The sequence below is a fragment of the Orcinus orca genome, chromosome 2 (assembly GCF_937001465.1).
Source record: "Orcinus orca chromosome 2, mOrcOrc1.1, whole genome shotgun sequence".
NCBI classification, from domain to species: Eukaryota; Metazoa; Chordata; class Mammalia; order Artiodactyla; family Delphinidae; genus Orcinus; species Orcinus orca.
Genome location: NC_064560.1, coordinates 88,714,079 through 88,736,394, shown reverse-complemented (window position 1 = coordinate 88,736,394; position 22,316 = coordinate 88,714,079). Strand labels below are relative to the sequence as shown.

At 48.2% G+C, this 22,316-nt stretch overlaps 1 long non-coding RNA gene across 2 annotated transcripts; it reads right to left on the bottom strand.

The window, feature by feature from the left end:
• Positions 1 to 446: 446 nt before the first annotated feature.
• On the bottom strand, positions 447 to 19,107 carry LOC117203826 (uncharacterized). 2 transcript variants are annotated; one of them, XR_007475498.1, is made up of 2 exons: positions 18,907 to 19,107; positions 447 to 7,961 (listed from the first exon to the last, which is right to left on the bottom strand). It is a non-coding gene; the product is annotated as an uncharacterized LOC117203826 (long non-coding RNA). The 2 variants fall into 2 exon arrangements; XR_007475497.1 differs by lacking the exon at positions 18,907 to 19,107 and adding an exon at positions 8,710 to 14,852.
• Positions 19,108 to 22,316: the final 3,209 nt, after the last annotated feature.

Sequence of the window (22,316 nt, the reverse complement as noted above, 5' to 3'; positions counted from 1 at the left end):
AAGGAATAAACTCTTAATAAACACAACAACGTGGATAAATCTCACAGACATTATGCTGAGCAGAAGTCATATATGAAAGAATATACAGGCTTTATTATTCCATATATATGAAGTTTAAGAACAGATCAAAATAATTATTGTGATGGGGTTTGGGGAGATTGACAGTAAAGGGGTACAAGGAAATTTGGGGAGAGATGGAAATGTTTTATATCTTGGCTGTGATAACAATGGTTATGTGGGTACAGACATTTGTCAAGTCAACAGCTTTTATATTTAAAACAGAATGTGTGAATTTTATTGAATGGAACATGTACCTCAATAAAAGTATTGAATATAATTTTGTAAAAAAATAATAAACTTGGAAATATAATTATAATACATATGATGGATAATAAGAACTATTTTTCTTAGAATAAAAAGATCTCTTACAAATCAATAATTTAAAAAAAATCAACCTCTTAGATCATTGGGAAGCAGATGTGAACCAGCAAATGAAAATAAGTCAATGAAGTACAAATAAATATGTGAAAAGATGCTCAACCTTACTTATAATTAAAAACACATAAAATAAAGCCATCATTTCTCACCCACTAGATTTACAAATATTAACAAGATTTATAAAACACAGTGTTTTCTGGGGTATTTGGAAGCAATACTCTAATACACATCATCATTTTACAAACGTGAGTATTTTTATAATGGAAAATTTCATAACAAAATCAGTTCATCCCACTCTTTTGTCCCAAACCACCTGATGACTCATCATTGTTTTTGAAAGTATATAGTCCTTAGCCTGGCAGCCAAACCCTCTACACTCTGGTTCAATATTACAGCATCAGCAGTATTTTTTGATGCACATTCTCTCATTTAATCTTTCCGATAGCCCTAGGAAGTTGGGTCCAGCAGGTCCACTGCTGGACTCACAGGACCTGGCGTAGTGTCTGGCACACGGTGGGTGTTCAATAAATATTCATAGAAAGTTGCCTGAACACCTTCTTCTATGACCTATATCAAGTCTCAATCTATCTCACCTTTATGATGTGCCCACCCTATGAGAAATGTGGCCTCAGGTGAAAGAGCAAGTAGAAGGACTGGGATGCAAAGGTGAAGTCAAAGTCCCTCCTTGTGGCTGTGGAGAGCAAAGCTGGAGGTCTGGCCTCACGGCCAGGCCACTCTACCACAGGCATCTGCAAAGTATGGCCAGGATGCCAAGGGTAGCACCAAGATGACCTGGAACAAGTGGGACAGAACTTCCAAGTTCATCTTGGCTTCTTCCCTCTTCCTTGAGTTCCTCTCATTGCTGAAGACCTTCTCCCTGTTCCCATGGTCCTTGGGATGTTGACTGGGTGTCAACCTGTTCCTCCTTTCCTTAAATACCAGGAACCATCAGAACCTTCCATTCCTCTTCTCCAAAGCCTGCTATCAAATCCGGGATCTAGAAGAAAGGTTGTTAACCAAGACACATCCTTAACTAGGGGAATGAGTCCCCTAGTTATTGGGACTCACGTGGGTAGGGTGGTAGGGGTGGGAGGTGGGCTCTTTGCACAGGGCGAACTCCATTCTCCCATATTCCCGTGGACACAAGTGTGTCTGACCACAGCAGCTCACACCACTGAGCACCAGGATTAAGTTAGCTGCACTGGTTGACTGAACAGTTGTCCCACTTCCCACATTTCTCCCTGAGCACGGAGCCCAAAGCCTGATGGAAGAAGGTAAACCCTTCAGAGTGTGGAGGCCCTGTCCTCAGTCAAAAAGCTATGAGTTAACCAGGCAGCTCTACTAAGCATGCCACTGCATGATGCCCACAGCCCAACAATAGACTGAGGATGCCCAATTGGGAATGGTGTCTTGAGCTAGGCTGGCGGCCAGCTTCTCCCAGACTCTTCCAAACCTGCTTGGGCAGCTCTTCGGGGAATGCAAAGAAAGAGGATGAAAGGGAGGAGCATCAAGGAAGTTCCCAGATAGAGGCAAGAGTGAGTAAGTCGTTTCAGGCAATGGCAGTTTACGGACACTGAAATCTGGAGGCCCAGGAGGGAGCCTCTTAATGAAAACGTCTCTTTCAAATACCATCCAGGATTTTATTTAAAGAAGTGATTCCTTCGGACGTGTGGGTAGGGGGCTCCCAGGGTCTAGGATGCTTAGGGCCAATCAAAGAGAAGCCTCAGGCTGTAAGCTCGACAGAGGGAATCCAGAGCGAGGTATCCCTCAGAGAAGGAACAAGGCACTTGTGTTGGGGGCTGGCACTGTTTCAGCCACAGAAAACAAACAGCACAACTCAAACCCTCCAGGTGACGTTGGAACAGACAGAAAGACACACAGGGGACGAGTGCCTCCTCCTCTCGGAATCCGTCCCCTCTGGCAGCCCACTCTCCCTTCTGAAGACCTCTGCACACGGATCCACAGAAGAGACCCCTGCGGGGGTTCCCCCACAACAGCAGACCCTGGGGCTCACTCTCACCAGGCACCAGGCTGGACAGGCACTGACGCTTGTTTTGTCATTTTGTGCTCACCACAACCTGTGGGGTAAAGACCATTATCATCCTCATTGTCATGACCAGAAACAGGGCTCAGAATGTTAAAGGAGTTGCCCAAGGTCACGTACCCCATGAAAGAGGCGGCGTGAACCCAGACGTGTTCAGGTATGTTGGGTGCCATGCTCTCCCAAGAATCGCGTCCGAGGAAGCCCTGGATGAGGCGTCGGAGATCCCATGAGGTTCAATCCATCCAAGGGTACAAATGGCCAGGTTAACAACCCAGCTACACGCCAGCAAGGTTTGAGGGGCATTAAAATCAATGTACTTGGAAAGCATGAAAGGATGGTACTTAATTAGGATGGCAACAGCAGCACAGAGCAGTATCATTTTTATTCTCTTTTCAGCTTCTTGTCGTAAGGGACCAAAAGTTCAGAACATTTTGGGTTGGGGTAACGGGTTCTTTTCCAACAGAATTTCAGAAAAGTGAATTCCAATCTCAATTCTGCTCTCACCTGCTCTATGTGTGGCTTTGGGGTCCAAGAAAGGAGGTGAAACATAACCTGAGCCTTGGAAGATGGCAGGATTTGGGGAAGATGGGGTAGAGGGCTGCCAAGGACAAGGTCTGGAGGTGGGCAGACCTCTCCATTGAAAGCAAGGGTCTCCATTCTCAGAAGTAGATGAGCTGTGCCTACAACACTGTCTGCAGTGGCGTCATCCCCCACTAGAGTTTACGCACTTACCCGAGATGTTCATTGATTGACTCTTGTTGAAGTAACACCTATTGTACTGACCATGATGCACAAGGTCTATCCAGCACACACAACTCCCATCCTCAAGCCAAATTGGAGAATAACATAAAAAACTGCCACCACAGAGAGTGGTGACCGTTTTATTAAATGGATCAGATGAAAGGAAGCTATTCATGTTTAAACAGCTCCCAAGGGGTGTCCCAGTCGGAGTTAGAGCCTCCACATCTGATAGACACCTCCAGCATGGAGGCGGATGGGGGGGACACAGCATCCCTGATAGTTACAGTATGATATCAGACCTCGGGCACTGCTTTACACTTTCAAACAAGAACCAACTTGGATTCTCAGAGCAAACAAGCCTAAAGAGAAGAAACTGCTCCCTCAACTTTGAGAGCATGCCCAGTCTCCCAGACCTTCCCAATCTCTTCAAGAATGGCCTCGGTTCCACCTTAAATATTGCATTTGGTTAGGAGAGGAGGAGCCACAAACCCAGAATGGAAGTCAAATTATTCCACAAATATTGCCTACTTAAATAACATTTTAAAAAATATATCATGTTCAGTGGTGAAGAACTACTAAATTATTGAATTCCCTGAAGCATCCTACAGGCTTTCAAGTAGCTCATGAAGTCCCATAAAAGAATGCAATAGTCGAAAAGGAATGCTGAGCCCCATGTCAGAATGCCTGTATGAGCCAACGCTAAACATCTTCATGTAATCTTTCCACTTAAACCAATGATTAAACAGATGAAACAGATGATTAAACAAATAAAGATTAATGAAACAAATAAAGTAATCAAATCTGTATGGGTGTATAAACGAATGATTCCAGACAATATTAGAACAAATTGTCTAAAACTAATAACAAATGCTTCAGTTCAGTCCCAACAGCTTTTGTTGGGCTCTCGCTTGGATGTAATCAAAACATTTGTTTAAACTAAGATGGATATGAGGCGCTAAGATGTCAGTTTCTTGAAAGAGAAAAATAAAACAAAAGCAATGTCTTCGGTAAGGAGGTTGGCACCGCCAGTGGGGCTGCATTACTGAGGAATCTGCGAACGTTGCGTTAGGGATACATGGAAGTTTAGTATCGCTCTGTTTGGTACAAGAGGCTCTACACACAGGATAAACATAAGCAAGTCGAAGGAAGGTGGATTTGAGAGGGAGAGAAAAAACCGTTCAAATCTCCTCCAGCTCTTTAGAAACCTCTTTTTAATTATTAGTCATTGATATGCTAATTACAACGTGCGCTTATCTGTTCCTTCTTTTCAAGAGAGGCCAAATATTCCCCGATGTACTGTTGGAAGAAATAAGACGGTATTTCTTAGCAAGAATGCTCTATTTAGACTTTTCTTTTCATTAATTAAAACTAGTGAGTTCTTTGACCCTACTTGGAGTAGTTACTTGGTTTCAACCCTGCTCGCTGATTCAGGGGTTCTCACTGGCCACTCACTTGTAATTCCCCGCATAGGGAGTCTAAATACATGCTAGTCCAAAGCCACGTCATGCGGGAGGCCCAACACCTGCTGCATCGGGATCTGCGTTTTAACATTCATCTGAGGGAGAGTTTGAGAAGCGCTGATTTGTGTAGTTTGGACCCTGTAAAATTTCCTAGGCAAGTTGGCAAATGGATGAAGAGGGGGGAAGAGCCATTATCATTTTTCAAGGTAAAGCTCTGTAAGAAATGCTTTGAAAAAGTTGCTTTGGGACGAGTCGCTAGGTGGGGAACATCTGCTGCAAAGTTTCAACCAGGACCACAGGGCACATCGCTGGTAAGTGAAGCATGCATACGCAGTCCACTCAGCGGGGCCTGTCTGCTGCTGTGCCCCCTTGCACTGTGTCCTGAGTGTAAGGGAGGGCCTGGTGGGACTGCTGAATGGAAAGCAACAGAAATTAGACTAGTCTAAGCAAAAAAGGTGAGTTATTCGCTTGTTTGTTTTTCATAAATTTACAGAGAGCCTCCCAGACCCCACAGACGGATGCTGCTTCAGGAAAGCACTGGGCTATGGTCTGACAACCCCCAGGATTCCCCCGCCCCCTCATTCTTCTGCTTCTCTCCAGTCTCTGCTTCATGCTCTCGGCAAACCAGCTCTCTCTGCCTCTAGTGGTTGCAGAAATTGCAGCTGCCTGCCCAGCGATACCCAGGGACACAGAATACTGCCAGCCACCTAGAGACTTTGTCTCTGAGGCCAAATTCCAAATGCAAGGTGAGAGACCCTGGATCTATTTGGACGGTGACCACTCGATCCAATCAGCTATGGGAGTCAGAGCATGTAGAACAGCCATGCCTACGGGGAACTCACTCTGGTGCGTGGCAGGGTGAGAGAGGCAGAGACAGAAAGAGAGAGGTGTCCTCAGAGAAAGGGAAGTAGTACAGTAACTTGCCGAAGATCACACAGTGGTGGCCCCAGGATTTGAACCCAGAGGTGCCCAGTACAAGCCTCAGCCTCCTCGTTGATATCCTCCTGGATCCCTGCCCATCTTTGGTCTGTGTGAGGTAAGCGGAACTTCTCATCAGCCCCCTTCCCCTCTCTTCATGCGGGCCTCTCCCTTTTAGCGCCCAGACTCTGGCCTTCAGTGTCCCCGCATGGCTCAGAAAACACCCTCATTACTTGGGCTCCTTAGTGCTAACAAACTCAGCCCCCGATCTCTGAAGGTGATTTGCTCTCTGATACGGTAACGTGATCTGTGTGATGTTACGGATGCTAAAGTGATAACATGTCTCCCTCTGGAATAACTCGTTGGTGTTTTAACAGAGGCCTCCTGGAGATGATATCTACTCTGAAAAGTGGAACTGCATGCAGGCCTGTCACAGTTAACAGGGGAGATACTTGGAAGTGGAATGGCCTTTGGGGATTCCTTACTCATTCCCAGATCAATCTGTTGAGAGAGAGAGAGAGAGATCAAGATAGACAAGGAGAGAGAGAAACCTGTGAAAATGTGAGAAACGTGTTAAAAATACAGAAGTCCGGCCCGCACCTGGTACGCCGGATCCGAATGCCGGGAGGTGGAGCTGGGGAATCTGCATTTTTAGTGAGCTCCACCCCCCCCACCCTCGTAGGTGACTGGCACAGCCTACCTAGATGAACACTTGGGGACCACTCAAGTGGCCAAATGGGAACCCAGAGGGTCAGAGGAGGTGCCTTGCTCCATGATCAAACAGCAAGTTGGTGTTGGGCTTGAGAATGCTGGGTCTCTTGCCTCACAGTCTATATAGTGGTAGTATGCTCTCAAAGCAGGGCCAGGTGCAAAGAAAAGCAGGAAAAAAAAAAAATCCAAGAGCAAAATAAAAGATAAACTTCCTTAGGCAAGAAGACATATCCAGAAGAGAGTCTTCAATGTGAAGCTGATAGCACCACGGTAAGGACTCCAGAACCGCCCCCTTCCCTGGGCCAACCAGAGTCCTCCTCTGCACCCCCTCCCAGGGCACAGACTCATAGAGATCAGCCCGCTATGCTCCCCACCTATCATTAATACTAACCACTACAGGAAGGAAAAGAGCAAAGAGTTCAGAGTCCGAGGGTCTCATGTTCAAGCCATGGTTCTGTGCTCTGGGGGAGCCGAGAACAAGCTCCCTAACATCTCCACATCTCGGTTCCCATCTGAGCCTCAGTCCCCCCAGAAGCAGAGCCCAGGAAACAGGCTGGCCCGCAGGTCATTTACTTTGGAAGGAATGATGGAACTGGAGCAAAGGACCAGCCAGTGGAACAGGGTGGAATCCCATATAATCCTGTATAATCCCGTATTATTGTCAGCCACTGACAGGTGCGACTGTCTGAGCAGCCTTATGAAATACATCTGTACAACAGTTGCCCTGGGGGGAGGAACAGAGAGAACATTCCTCCACTGGCTTCTACTCATCACTGGTCAAGGGCAGCTCCACGGCTGCCTTCCTACACACTGGCTTCCCTGGATGCCTCATGCTTTGGCATCACAGAAGCCCCAGGGTAGGAAGTGAGAGGTCCGGAGTCAAGCCAGTAAAACCTGCTCAGAACTAATCATCACAGTGACTGGAGCACGACGGAGACAAAGATTTTCAGTGATACCAAAAAGTATGGATTGATAGAGTTCCCCAGAGGGTCATTATAGGAATTACAGGATAAGAACAGAGTTTCACCCTGGAAACTGAGCTGCAAGCAACAGAAACCAGCTCTGGTTACCACAAGCAGAAAGGACTCTCAGAGCCAACAGGAATCTGAAGAGTAAGACTTAGAAAGCGGGGGGAAAAAGAAGAAAAACGAAGGTAGCTGCAGATGGACAAAGAGCAGAAGGCATAACCAGTTTTTGTAAGAACAGACTGCCTAGGATACAGGCCCCGTGGCCAGGGCCACTGGACTCTGTCATGAGTCCATCCAAATGGTATCTTTGTCTTTGATTATTTGTTCATGATTCAGAGGCCAGACAGGAGCATCTTGACTGATGGGACCTGGGCCAATATTCCAGGACAACTAGATACTAGGAGGAAGCATCTTGCCTTATTTGCTTTCCTAGGTGAAATGTAGGGCTTTGCCTCCCACTAAGACTCACCCAGAGGAATTTGGGATCAGGCAGCCCAAAGAATGAAGAACAACCACTACCTGACAACGTGTGAAATGTGCCCAGTGCAAAGGCTGACGCTTGGTAGGTGCTCGATGACCAGCAGTTCGTGGCGCCTGATGAAGTTATCACTCTGACTTTCTCTACACCATTCTGAAGCCTGTCCCGTTCTCATACCTCGTATGTGACTGACCAGTGGATTTCTGGAAGGAACAGCAGCCCTCATTAAAGCAAAGTAAAGCCCCCCCTCCCCCGCCCAGGGAAGACTCCCCATGGGAAGGGGTGGCAGTGGTGACAAGTTCTCAGCTGTTCTCACTTAGTGTTGCCTCCCTGCAGGGTGCACTTTGATTTCTGCTGCCCAGAGAGATGTCAAGTCTCCTGCAGCAGCCTTTGCTCTACTCAAGCCCTGGAGATTTCAAGCCTTTATGCTTTGTATTAAAGAGGGAGGCACTTCCTGGCACCATCGTGGTGCGGTAGCACGTGAGTATGGGAAAGGATTCTAGAGAGTTTCCTCATTGGATGAGGATGCCGAGTTCGGAACAGGTTGTCCAAGATCACACAGCTAGTGACCAGTACGTCAAGGAAGAGATTCGGTTACAAAAGCCTGTCTCCTCTTCCCTTTGGATTGGTCAGCAACCTGCCCAGGCCCACCCACCCCCGAACATAATGCTTTAACCCAGTCACATCTCTAGAAAGTGCCTTTAAAAAGGCCCATTGGACACAGGACCAGGTAGAGCTCTACTTTTCCCCACCACTCACTCCTGAGCAATAGCCCTTTCCTCTCTCTAGGCATAAGACTGATGATACAGTACTTCAAGGGACCATGACAATGAGCCAGTTAGAGGACCAGGAAGCTCTGCAAATGTGCCAAGACAAGGATTTCTCATCCAGACACAAAACCATGTCCTTCTGGATCTGGAAAGAATTTTGGAAATTGTTAAGTCCAGTTACCTTGTTTTGCCCATGAAGAAAACCCCAGAGATGGACAGTGACTTTCTCAAGGTCACACAGCTAGTCAGTGGCAGATCCAGACCTAGAGTTTAAAGTTGATTCTCCAGGTGTGGTGTTCCTCCCATTCCACGACGCTGGAGAACGTTTCCCATACCAAATCGCTCAGCAGTTTTGTCATCTCTGGCAAAGCCCTTTGGCAAACTTTCACCCTTCCTTTGTCTTTAAAAACAGCACTCTTCTAGTCCCCTTTGCAATTGTCCACTCGGGGTCTTAAAATTACTGCAGTCTCGTTTGCTTATTTTAGCTACAGTGGGTCTGAAATTTACACTCGCTCTGTGTGAGCTTCTCCAAGCCAGACTCTATCACCAGGTGCGCCTGTCTTTGAGTGGAGGCCATGAAGTACAGACCAGTTACGGCCAAAAAAATCAAGGAGGAAAGGATTTAGCGAGCTTCTGCCCTCTCCACATTTCCTGGGTCACTAGAGAAGCTACTTCCATTAAGAATTCTCACTCATCTGTAACCCAGGAAATAAATCAGGTGCTCAACTGAGCCACACTTCCAGGGTGGCCTCCCCACCAAGCATCGGGGAGTTGGCACCCCGGGCACCAATATTTATAGATCGGGTCAAGCAATGACACGTTAAGGATGTTCTAAGACACAGAGGTCTTTCCATGCTCAACATCAACAGGGGAGGATGAAGAAAATGGAGCATGGGAGATCTGCAGAACATTTCAAGCAGCCTTCAAAGACCTGGAGGGCAGCGTGGGAAGCTCCCACGGGGATTTTTAACGTCCACTCCATTAGCCAGTAGCCCCTCCAATTTGAGGTGGTTACTTGAATCGTGGGTGTTTCAGCAAATAGCACGCCTCCCAGCTTCCATCCATCTTTGTATTCCTACAGCGCCTAGCACAGTGCCTGCCACACAGCAGGTACCCAGTGGCTGTCTGATGAGGGAATTAATAATGGGGTTAATGGCATAAGGCACTTCACAAAATAAAGTGATCCAAGTTTTGCTCAAGAATGAAGCTGTAGCCAACCAGAGGACACTTACTGAGTGACAGCTCGGCAAGGGGCATTGCGCAGGGTGCGGAAGGGTGCCACTGGGCTCCTGCCTTCGACAGCAGGTGATTTGACAGAGGACACAAGTGGCACACACTCGGTGTGGCTGAGGTTTTAAATTTTTAACGTACTTCCTTTTTTTTTTTTTTTTTCTTTTTTCCGGTATGCGGACCTCTCACTGCTGTGGCCTCTCTCGTTGCGGAGCACAGGCTCCGGACGCGCAGGCTCAGCGGCCATGGCTCACGGGCCCAGCCGCTCCGCGGCATGTGGGATCTTCCCGGACCGGGGCACGAACCCGCGTCCCCTGCATCGGCAGGCGGACTCTCAACCACTGCGCCACCAGGGAAGCCCCGTACTTCCTCTTTTGCCTGTTTGGAGGGTGACCTTCCTTGTCCATCCCAGGGAACCATGTGCCTGGAAGGAGCTTAGTCTTTGTTTCAAAAGGGACTCGGAAAGAAAGATTGAGGCAATATTCAGTTATTGACCCACAAAATAGGATTATGCATTGGGGCAATAGTTTTGTAAGCCAAGCTATTGTCTCAAAGAGGATTTCTAAATTCCTTTATCTCCTTCATTTGCAAACCAATTGCCTCAGTTCACAGAGTCCCCCTAATGCGTGGACAAATCATGGGCCCAGTTTGCCATTAAGGCTCAGCAAAGATTTGGAGTTAGAAAGGGGTAGATATGAGTGGAGCCCCTTACTGTCCCCCTCCCCCCCACCCACCCACACTATATGGCCCACTGCAGCAGGGAGCAGTGAGCCCATCAGCAAGGCTAGGAGGAGACTGTAGGACCAGCGGTCTGGACACAGATCTGGCTGTCCCTCCGCCTCCCCCATTAAGACTGCATCCGTGAGAGTTAAAGAGAGGCTGAGTCAGCCAGGGATGTCCTTGAGCCCCCCGCCAAGGCCAAGCCAAGATCTCCCACTGCCACAGGCTCTGGCAGTGAATGCTCCCAGGCAGGGAGCACAGAAGAAATTCTGCCCAGGGACTTGGACTCATCCCTCACACGCACATAGATTTATAAAGATGTTATAAGCCCCTGTCTATATATACACCTGGACCCCATCTTAGCAAGTGCAGTGGCTAAGTATTTTTACTCAAATAAGTAAAAATGTTCCTAATGGAACCTTTTAAAATGATCAGAGCCAACTATCTTCAATCATGTTAGACAATTAGTTTTTTTTTTTCCCCACTGCTCATCAAGATTGGGAGGGAAATCTGGTTAGGCACAGGGAAAGAACCAACTGGTTATACTTTATCCGCATACATATATTGCTCTGCGAGTAATCGGATCAGCTATATACACATCTCCTATGCAGGGCAGAGTGGGATTATGGCCAAATAAGTGGAAAGATGGGAAGCTACTGGGAGTCCAGAACAGAATAAGGCAAGGATAGGATGGGCATTTCTTGTTTCTCTCTGACCAACTCCCCTTTCTCAGTTCCTCTGGTCATCCTGATTTTCCTTGAAGGACTACACGTCCCCCAGTCCATGTGGTCAGGGTGAGGTTATCAGTCACAGCCCCCCTGCTCCAACCAAGGCTTAGGCAGATACTCCCCTGACCAATCAGAGAAGTGTCTATCAACTTGAATGCAGTGATTGGCTCAGGGTGGATACTGACCCACAGAGGACCAATCAGTCTTCTCTGATCTTTAATATAAAGATGCTGCAGGGGAAATGGATACATATTGCTTTTAAATTTCAAGCTATAAAGAACCAGGTTTGGGGCTGCCGGGGGCCATACATTTTTACCCCATATGAGGAAGGGCCCTGACTTACAGAGAGAAACAAAGAAAAGAGATAGATGGAGGCAAAATTCCAAAGGCACAAATTGTTCCCCTGGATCCATCTGTGTCTAAAGTTAACCTTAGATTTCACAGTGACATGAATCACTAGTTTCCATTTTTTCTTCTCAAGCTACTTTGAGATGAGTTTCTTATCATTACCATCAAAGGAGAAAATTACTTATATAGAAATGCCAGGAAGTTTACCTGGAGAAGGTAGGTCTGGAGCTAACCCTTGGAAAATGGAAGTCTATTTGCTTAAGTTTTTGGTTAACAGAGATGGAGAACATATAAATTTGAGGAGAGAAAAATGAATGCAGGTACCAATGGTGGTATGCAGTATGTGGGGATGTGCAGGAGTGCAGAGAGGAGCAGTGAGACCTAGGGTCAGAGGTTAGGTTGGGCCCAAGTTATCTAGACCCTAAATAGCAAAGAGGAGGGTCTTCTTTTTTCCTATAGACAATAGAGATCCTTGAACAGTGTTTGAGCAGAATATGTCAATACAGAAACCGTCTCATGGGAGGATTGCTCTGACCTTGAAGCCAGAAATCTCATACAAAGGAAGCTACATCTCCCAGGTGGTCACCCCCATGCATTCTTTTATGTCAGTGTCTATAGTCACAATCAGAATGAGCACTCTATGAGGGATCTTAAAAAGCATGGAGTCCCATTCCAACTTTTACAGAAGAGGAAATTGAGGCCCAGAGAGGGTATATGTTTTTCTTGAGATCATCACTAAACAAGCCAGTGGCAAAACCTGGACTAAGGTCTGAGTCCCCACCTGCCTAGATTGTAAAAGAAATGGCAGAGTCTCTCTGTGCAGCTTTTCTTATACGCCAGGTAGGAGGCTTAACACATGTATCAGTTTTCCATTGTTGCATAACAAATTAGCACAAACATAGTAGCTTCCAACAGCACCCATATATTAGCTCAGGGCTCTGTAGGTCAGAGGTCTGGCACAGCATGGCCGGGTTCTCTGCTCAAGGTATGATACAACCAGAATCAGGTATTGGTCAGGCTGAGTTCTCATCTAGAGGTGTTGAGGAAAAGTCTACTTTCAAGCTCATTCTTGCTGCTGGCAGAATTCAGTTCCTTGTGGTTGTTGGACTGAGGACCCTGCTTTCTAGCTGGCTGTCACTGGAGGGCTGCTCTCAGCTTCTAAATGTCACCCCAAGTTTTTGCTATGTGGCTCCTCCATTTTTAAGCCATAAATGGTGTGTTGAATCCTTCCCATGCTTCAGATCTCTGACTTTCTCTTCTGCAACCAGCTGGAGAAAACTCTCTACTTTTAAAGGGCCGGTGTGATTAGGTCAACCCCACCCAATAATCTCCATTTTAAGGTCAACTGATTAGGGATCTTAATTACATCTGAAAAATCCCTTCACAACAGTACTAAGATTAGAGGTTGATGGAGAGAGGTTATGTGTACAGTAGGGTCCAGTAATCTAGGGGGTCACCTCTGAATTCTATCCCCACAATACCACAGTGACCCCTAGGATGAGCCACTCATGAGGGGTGTCTAACAGCTTATTTCACTGAATTGGGGTGTATGTGCATGTGTGTGTATGTGTATTGGGAGGAAACATACATATACAGAAGGCAAGCCCATCATCTCAAATAAGAAAACAGAGCTTATGGGTCAAAGCAAGTGCCCAGTGGCCAGCACAGCCTTCTGAAAAGAGCAGCCCACCCTGCGTCTGGGTTGCGCACCTGTGTTGTTCAGTGGAATCTCCTCACTATTGACACACTGTGACCCACTCAGGCGTGCCTGTAAAATTCAGTGCAGCCAGTGGCAATTCCTACCATTTGTGGCCTGGCCCCTTCCAACCCTCTCTTGCAACCAACTAGGAACCTCAAAAGAAGATGCTCTATCCCCCGCCCTCCTGAGCAACCTGCTCTGCTTTGCAGACAGCCTGGAGGAGGCATCAGAGTGGTGGTCTGTGCACTTGGCTGGTGACCGTGCTGCAGCACTATGGGACCCAACACCTACTGGGTCACTGGCCTGCACCATCTACCAGGGACCCAGGAGTTTCACCTTGGGTCCCATCCAACCCAGCCAAGCACCTTTATGTCAGCAGGTTTGCCTGTGAGCCACGTGGTCAGTCTTCAATAAATGATTGTCACTTAGCTCGTTTCATCAATTCCTTTACAGAGAGCTTGGAAGAGCTGAGAGGGAAAATCTGCTCAAACAGAGAAATCCAGAGGGAAACAAGGTAGAAGGGAGAACACTGATGTTCTAATTCTGGCCTCTAACCTCTCCCTCTTTTCTACGGGGAGTGCCCACCCTTTGGATCACCCTGCTTCCTGCCACCCTGGAAGCTCAGAGCCCCTGATGGGCCTTGCAGCAGGAAGCCCGCTGTCTAGGAGAAGCAGCGACTGCCACACTGCCTTGTGCTCCGGCAGAGCCCAACTCTGATCCTCCCAGCCTCCAGGAGGTCGGCTCAGCTCCGAGCAGTTTGTTTTTTGAAAAGTCTCATAAATTTCCAAGAAACTTCTCCAGACAACTGTCACGAGGCTGCACCTGCCAAACAAACACAAACAGAGCTCTCCTCCACCAGATTAGTTACTTAATTAAGAAGAGAAAGAGACAAGGCACATAATGTGGAGATAATTACCCACCTTGCCAAATCTCTGAGTGCAGCGTGGCACACGTCGGCAAATTGCAGCACGGCCGCTAATGCATATTCATCCAAAGTTGTAACTGCTGTGAACATTTTCCACACAGACAGCAATATGTTCAACCAACAGTCTGAGCTCCCTCTCGGATTCCAGCATCTTCCCACACCCTTCCCCTGCCTTCCCAGGCTCCTTCCCTGTCTCTCTGTGAAGGAATTTGCTAAACAAAGCAAATAGCAAACAAGTTACAAGTGAATGTGATCACAACCCACTCCAGGGATGCTGTTGGGAACAATCAATTCTGGACCCCAAAACGAGGTGTTTGGGTTTTTCCCCTAACCTATTGACTCATTTCATTTAATCTCATGCAATTGAATGAGAAGGATCTGTTGAGTGTTGGTGTGTTGGCCCAGTGCCCACCAAGTGCTGTGGAGGCCCAAAGATGAGTGTGAGGGGGCCTCAGCCCAAGAGGCTCACTGTCCTTGGAGAGAGGAGCTCTCCTCTGTGAGCTAGGTAGGGCAGGTATTATTTTAATCCTCCTTGACAGATGAAAACACAAGGCCAAAGAGATTAAGTCAACTGCGAAAACAACACAGCAACTAATTAGGTGATATGGGCCTTGAACCTATATTATCTGACTCCAAATCCTATGTACAAGGCAGACAAGGGGAAATTCTCCCCTGGAGACAAAGGAGGACAGAATAAAAATCAGAGCCTGGAAAGGCCCAGGAGATGAGGGATCTTCTCCTAGCTTTGCCACTTACTAATGCTCCTACCTCGGCCAAATCGCTGAACTGCGAAGGTTACCGATTTTCTCATAAATAAAATCAGACGGTGAGATCTACGAAACAGAAATGTTGGTAAGATTAAATAAAATCAGAGTCCTAAAACTGCTATCTGGGATGGTGCCTGGCACGTGGTAGATGCCTAAGAAATTGTCACACCATTCCCTTGGCTAAAATGGAAGGATAAGAGAGCATACTGGGAGAATAGGAGGAGAGATGAGGAAAATCAGTGAGACGGGAACCTCATTCAGGAGGCGTGATTTGAGCGTGTCTTAATGTGCAGTAAGACATAAGCAGACAGAAACGGAAGCCAGGACATTTCAGGTATAGATAAATGCATGGAGGACAAGACACATTCAGGAGAGAGTCAGAACCTGGGATGGGGTGAAGAGGGAGATCAGGTTGGAAAGTTAGGCTGGGGCCAGGTACTAGGGATCCTCGAATGCCAGGGTGAGAAGTACACGAAAAGGCATTTGGAATACAGTTTGAAAGGTGCTGCTAACGTTAGCAAGTTGGCAGTTAGGCCTTTGGAGAAGAAAGTCCATAAGGATGCCAATACATCCAGAGAAGAAGGAATTAGGCCTGATTATTTCCAGAACACGCTCAAGTGGTAGGAAATTGACAATGCTGTCAATTTTGTTTAAAAGTATGCTTAGGCCCTCCTTATCTGATACCCTACTCTCTCTACTCAGCCTTCCTCGCCCTAGGCCAGCCAAGAGAGCTCATGAGAAACCACACTCAATTTATAAGAAAGATGAATAAATTAACTCACTTCAGAGAAACTCTGAATTGCCTTTCTCATTTCAGGTTACACCCTGAGGACCTCAAAGGACATTTAGGGGAAGACTATGGTTGGCCTCCCTGATGTAATCTTAAAAGATCAGGGCATAATATTTACTAACCCTGCTTCTCCTTAACCCTATGGTATTACCTCTCTAAACCACGTATAACAAATAGGTTTCGACTAGGATGCCGGCTCCAATTCACTGGAGCTGCCTAGAACACAGGGTGGTGAAACACTGTGAGGACACTTCTGGTTCAGAGGGGAAATGTGCCATGATTGATTACCAATGCCTGTCAAGGACATGGTCGGGCGGAGTGGATACATAGGTATTTGCCATCCTTGGCAATTGTCTCTGGGTCTTTGGCTAGTTGAAGCCTTCATGGAGTCTTGGATTATTTTTCCCCATTCCAAAAGGAGTAGAGAGCAGGCAAGAGCAACAGAAGCTACCACACACTGAACTCCTATAGTCTTAGAATGCAGGGGAAGTGGCTTTCTTCTCTAATTGCCCTTCCATGGCTAAGGAGGAGTAACGGCCTATTGCAGTGGTTCTCAGCCTTCACTGTGCATCAGAATAACCCAGGAGCTTTTTTTTTGTGGCCTCTCCCATCGCGGAGCACAGGCTCCGGACGCCCAGGCTCAGCGGCCATGGCTCACGGGCCCAGCCGCTCCGCGGCATGTGGGATCTTCCCGGACTGGGGCACGAACCCGTGTCCCCTGCATCAGCAGGCGGACTCTCAACCACTGCGCCACCAGGGAAGCCTAACCCGGGAGCTTTTGAAAGGACATGGCTGCCCCACAGAGATTTGGTTTCAGTTGATCCTGGATTGGGTCAGGTAGCAGCGTTGTCGAAAGCTCCCCAGGCGATTCTGATGGGCAGTCAAGGTAAGCACATTTGTGCCGACTGTAAGCCCAACTGAAGAAGGAGCATGGAGCCCTGACTTAGGCTGCATCATGAAATCCTGTTCCTCGAAAGCCATCTGAAGGCTCTAGTCCTCATGTGGGAGGTGCAGGAAGCTCAGCTGGTGACATAAGGCAAAGATACAAGGACATGAGATCTGGGCGGGGGTGAGGGTTAGGGTATTGCCAGATCCCACAGAGACAGATCTAAGCTGGGCCTGGGGTTGATGGGCAGAGTTTGGACAGATTACCATGCATAAGACAAGGTAGCGTGTCATGAGATGTGGGCAGCGGCTGGAGGCTGGCTGGAGCAGAGGCCCCAGAGGGGAATGTGGGAGAGGAAACCAGAGATGGCCTGGGACCAGGCCCACGTGGTCCCGAGAAGAATTGCTAAGAACTGAGGTCGTGAACCTGGGGCCAGGTCCTACCAGGTGTGAGCTCTCTCCAGATTTTTCTGCCTGCCAAGCCCTCTTGCTGGGAGCCTTGCATCTAGCCAGCTGCCGGCCTCAGGTACTGCCTTCTCCATTTGAGTTTCCTATTCAAACGAGTTATTTGAAACCAAATTTTCCTTCCGACCACAACTTCTTTCAATATAGTTTAATTCCAAAAATTAGCTTTCAGGATGATTTCCAAGGGCCTGTGCATGAGAGTTCATTGGGGCCCCCCTCCTTCCAGATGGAGAAGTGGGCTCCCTTGGCCAGTGGCCTTCTGTGCTTGAACCCCAAGGATCCTCCCCTCCAGCCTCCTGGGACTGCCAAGAGCCTGTTGTTTCAAATTGGCACCTGCCCATGTTGCTTCTCTTGTCCCTTCCTGTCTCCCACCTGTTCACAGGGACTTCTAAATTAGTCATCTGTTGTCAAGGAAACGCTCTGCTTCCTCCAAGGTGTGAATCCTGAGGGATTCAATTGTGGGGGAGGGGAAAGTGATTTACCGGGACTGGCTTGGTGCATACATTCATCAATACCTGGATGGCCGAGGCTAGAATGCTCTCGAAAGTTACGGTGCGTCACCCCTAACGTTAGCAAAACTGGGGAGGTTTATTAAAACTCAGACTCCTAGCCCCACTCTGACTTCCTGAGTCAGCACGTCTGACAGTGGGTCTGGGAACTGCTTATGGTGTTGAGAGACTCATAGTGGGAGTGATGTCTGGTGGTCAGAAAAAAATCATCTCCGGCTTTGCCAGTGTGCAGAACATAGTTCCGGAGGACTGCGGCATTTTCTTGAACTTGACCACGTGTGGGTGTTTCTCATAGTTATGTCTTTATCTCTTGATATTTGTAGGGGTGTGTGTGTGTGTGAGTGTGTATGTGTGTGTGTGTGTGTGTGTGTGTGTGTGTGTGTGTGTGTCACAGAGCTGGAGAAGAGGAGACTCAAGGATTAAATAATAGAGAAAACCAGAACTGTGCTTTGGAATATTTTCTCTGTGCCCCGATAAGCAACTTCCTATTTCCTGGCAAGCTGCTTTGACCTCACATAGTGAAAAGGGTGTTCCAAAGTTGTTAAAGACAAAGCAGCATTGAATTAGATTTCCATTCCTGATAGAACCAGAAAGGCTAAAAGAACGGCAATGGTCAGGAAAATTTTGTGCCGGAATCAGACACACACAGCTTCGCCTGTTCCCCAGAGATCCACAGAACCTACGCCCCATGGTTGGTGGGCCAGGGGGTCCCTCTGTTTATGTATCTGGTGATCATTGTCACTCAGCCCTGTGACATACTAGAAACTGCTTTGAAAACTGTAAAGCCCTATTCAAGTATGGGAGATAATTATTACAGGTGTTCCTTCTACCCGCTAATACTGCTCAAGCATCTCTCCAAGCCAGCAGCTTTGCCATATATCATCTCATGGGGGGGACCCTCTATCCTCATTCCCATTTCACAGACAAGGAGACGGAAACATAAGCGACCTGCCCAAGTCATACCATCAATGAGAGACGGGGTTTCACGTGCTTCTAAGAGAAATTCCCTTTCCACTACTCTTCAACCATCCCTGCTGTCTTGCCTTTCTTTAACGGAAGCCAGGATTCTCTACACGGACAGTGGCATCATGCCTGAGGCGTCTTAAAGGGGCAGTGACATTTTCAACCCAACTTATTTTAATTTGTTCTGATTAAAAATGCCTGCTGTTATACATGCTATGGAGACCGTTAGAAGGAGGAAGGCAACAGTGGGAGAAGCAACGAACTCAGGGAAGTCGGGCAGTGATGCCCCGTGTTATAGAGCTGTCTGCCCATCCGCCCTTCCACCAACATGTGTTCACCTGACACCTACCTGCTCCACAAAGGTTCCGGGGGTGGGGTGGGGCACGGAGGAGAAACAGAAAACATGGCCTGCCACTCATTCCCAAGTCGGTGGGCCAGCAGGTAGATTCAGTTCTTCTTCACATGGCCGATGAGCTGCTCTCTGAACCCCTTTCTCCTAACAAGGTGGAGGAGTATGGAGACAGGAGTCTTTCCCCAGCTCCCCCAGTCCTGTGCGCCTGACCTGAATGCGCTCTGTGAGGGATAATCCAGGCTCCGGGGCTGGGAGTGCCCTGCTGCTTCTCTGCTTGGAAGTTGTATCCCAGGACCGCCCCATTTTACACAAGCCTGCCTGGCGCCAGATGTGTATATGTGAGGTGCTTACTTTGCAGAACAATGGCTCTAATAAAGGTATGGGGCAAACAAGATGATAATTGTGTTTTTGCGAAGTGGGATGAGAAAACAGGATGCAAGAATAACGAGACTCTGTCTCCGCATCTGGGCTGATGCGGGGTCGACAATCTCTATGGAAAATGCTTTAGAGCCAGCTGCCTGGGACAGAGGACACCGGTGGAGGGCTGGATAACAGATCTCCAGAGGCCATGTATCTCCCAGGGGAGTTCTCAAAGGGCACCCCGAAAGGCTGCAGTGAGGTCTCCCACCTGGAGAGCACTTGCCTTGTCAAGGGCACCCTGACAAGGACATACAGTTCCTGCCATGACGATGGGCTGTTCTCTTCTCCAGGTGTCAGAAGCAGACCCCAATCCCCCCACCCCACCCTGGGAGGCAAGCAGAGCTGTGTCTGCTTCTTTCCACTTTGCCCCTAGACACTCAGCCCACCGTTTTCTGTTTTCTTCCCTTCCTAGGCTCACCAGGAGGCTAAAACGTCAGTGGGGCACAGCCCCTGGCCTCCTCCAGCCTCATCAAGGGTCTTTGCTTAGGGAGATCGGGCTCACCCTCCGTGAGCAGAGAGTCTGTGCCAGGCCTCATGCTGGGTGCTTAGTCCATCTTCTTATTTAATCCTTGTAACCTCTCTAGAGATCTACGATCCCTGCCCCCTCTCTGTGTCCTCTGCAGTCAGACATCGTTAATCCTTGCCTCTACCACTTTTGAGTGGTGTGAACTTGGAAACATTTCCTAACTCCTGAGCCCCCCATCATTGCATCCATAAAATGGAGCTGTTAAAACCACCAACCTCTTTTTGTGTTCTTGTGAGGATTAAAAGAGATGATGCCAAATAAAGACTGGGGCACCGTTCCTGGCGCAAGATCAACACATTTGCACATTATTATGTGAGTTATTATTATGAGCTCAGGGAGTTATGAATGACTTGCCCAAGCTCACACAGCTGATAAACAGCAGAGCTGGATTTGAACTCAGTTCTGACTAGTTCTAGGGCTCGTCTACCAGAACACCTTAGGGTCTAAGATGTGGTCCTGGGACCAACAGTATCAGCATCACTGGAAATGCCAATTCTCTAGCCCCACCCCATATCTACTACTGAGTCAGAAACTCTGGGGGTGGGCCCAGCGATCAGCCTGCCCTCCAGGGGATTCTGATCCGTGCGCCAGCTTGAGAAACCTCGGTGTGGGGAAATACAGCAGGACCCTCCCTCAACTTCCCTACCGCCCCTGCCCACCCCTCACTCAGATAAAACTTCAGAACTTTTCAAAACTCCATGCAAGAAGCAACCAGTAAAGCAAATCTATAAGAGCCAAGAGGATGCGGCACAAAGGAGCAATTAGAAACGGGGGAAGTTAGCACCCACAGGAGGATCGTTATTTTGAGTGAATTTTTAAAAAACAACAACATAAGGTGAGTCGTATCTTCATAAATTCACAAAACCCCTCTCACACACCTCCCTTTCTCTGTGTACCCCCTCTCGGTTCCCTGTCCTAAGAAGGGCCACAGGGAACGTGCAAAGTCTCTAAGTCATTTTATTCTTTGATTGAGAAGAGCCACCTGCAGAATAGACAGGTGAGGGCCCCGAAACCTCAGGCTAACACCTGCTGTGATGATCCTGCGTGGGGAGCGAGCCTGTCTTCCCGCACCGAGGCAGGACCCGTGCTGATGGTACAGCACTCCGGGGACGCCTGCCTGGGCCCTCCCAGCTGCCAGGAGGCGGTGCCCGCCCATGCCAGCTGCCAGGCTGGCCTCTGTATGCTCAGGAGCTGCACAGAATCTGAACAGAGGCAGCAGGTGGGAGCCCCACCGGGGAAGGCAATGAAACTCACAGCAGTAAATGAGTTTACTATTGTTGTTAACTCGGGAAATAAACGTCTCGAGCACTAATAAAACACTGTGTTTTCTGTCTTTATGTCTCAGAGCCCAGGTTTGTCCCATTGCCACAGCTGCTTTGTGTGGCCCTCGGTGACACTGGCAGGGCGTGGTGGCTGGGGTCCCCAGTGGCCACTTCCTCCATCACCCAAGCCCCTCCTGGTTCTTTCAGGAGGTATCAGGAGATGGAGGCATAGTGGAGGCACTTGGCCAGGGAGGAAGGTTTGTATGGAGGAAACATGCACAGACCTTAGATGCATAAAGAAGCCTTATCATTTCCTTTCTGTTCAAGTGCAGTGTGTGTTGCATGTGTGTGCATGCATGTGTGTTGAATGCCTTTTACATTATGAGCACTGGACAGGGAACTGTGGTGACAGGCATGTTTCAGCTCTCTCTGGGCCTTGGTAGAGATTACATGGAGGCCCTCACAGTCCTGACATTCTGAGTCCATGAGCAGATTCTAAGGTGCTGAGGACAGGGTTTCCTTGGCCAGGTATGCACTGGACAAATGCAGGTGAGGACAAATCCTTTGGGAATCTTGGGCTCTTTTCTGGCCATTTTGGTCAGGCAAAAATGCTAGTTGCTATACCAAATAAACTTTAAATTATCAGGGGCTTAACACAAAATAAATTTGTTTCTTGCTCCATCAGTGTGTTGCTGATTGATGGGCAGCTCTCCTCCACATGGTGATTCTGGGATCCAGGCTCCACCCATCTTGTAGATTTGCCCTCCTCCAGGGTCTCTGAGTTCTCTGAGATAAGACAGGCTTGCACCCCATTGGTGAGAACTAGTCATATGGCCCAATGGTGTTGCAAGGGAGCCTGGGAGATGTAGTCCTTGACTAAGCAATGGCTTCAGTATGAGCTGGGGGATATGAATTTCTGGTAGACAGCTCGTCGTCTCTGCCATGGGCTATGGAGCTCAGCCTATAGGAGGGATGAGCAAAGAAGTCAAGGTCTCAGGCCCCCATCTTATTGGGCTAAATTTGGCTGCCCCAAGTCCTGGCATCTGCCCCACCAGAAGGCTTCATTGTCACCGGGGTGGGGGGGAAGGGAAGGAGAATGATGGGTGACTCCACACAGATGCTCTCGGCTGCCTCAGTTTCTCCAACTGGAAAATGGCATTTCTAAGAGTACTTAGTTCCCCAGGTTGAGTGAGGGTTAA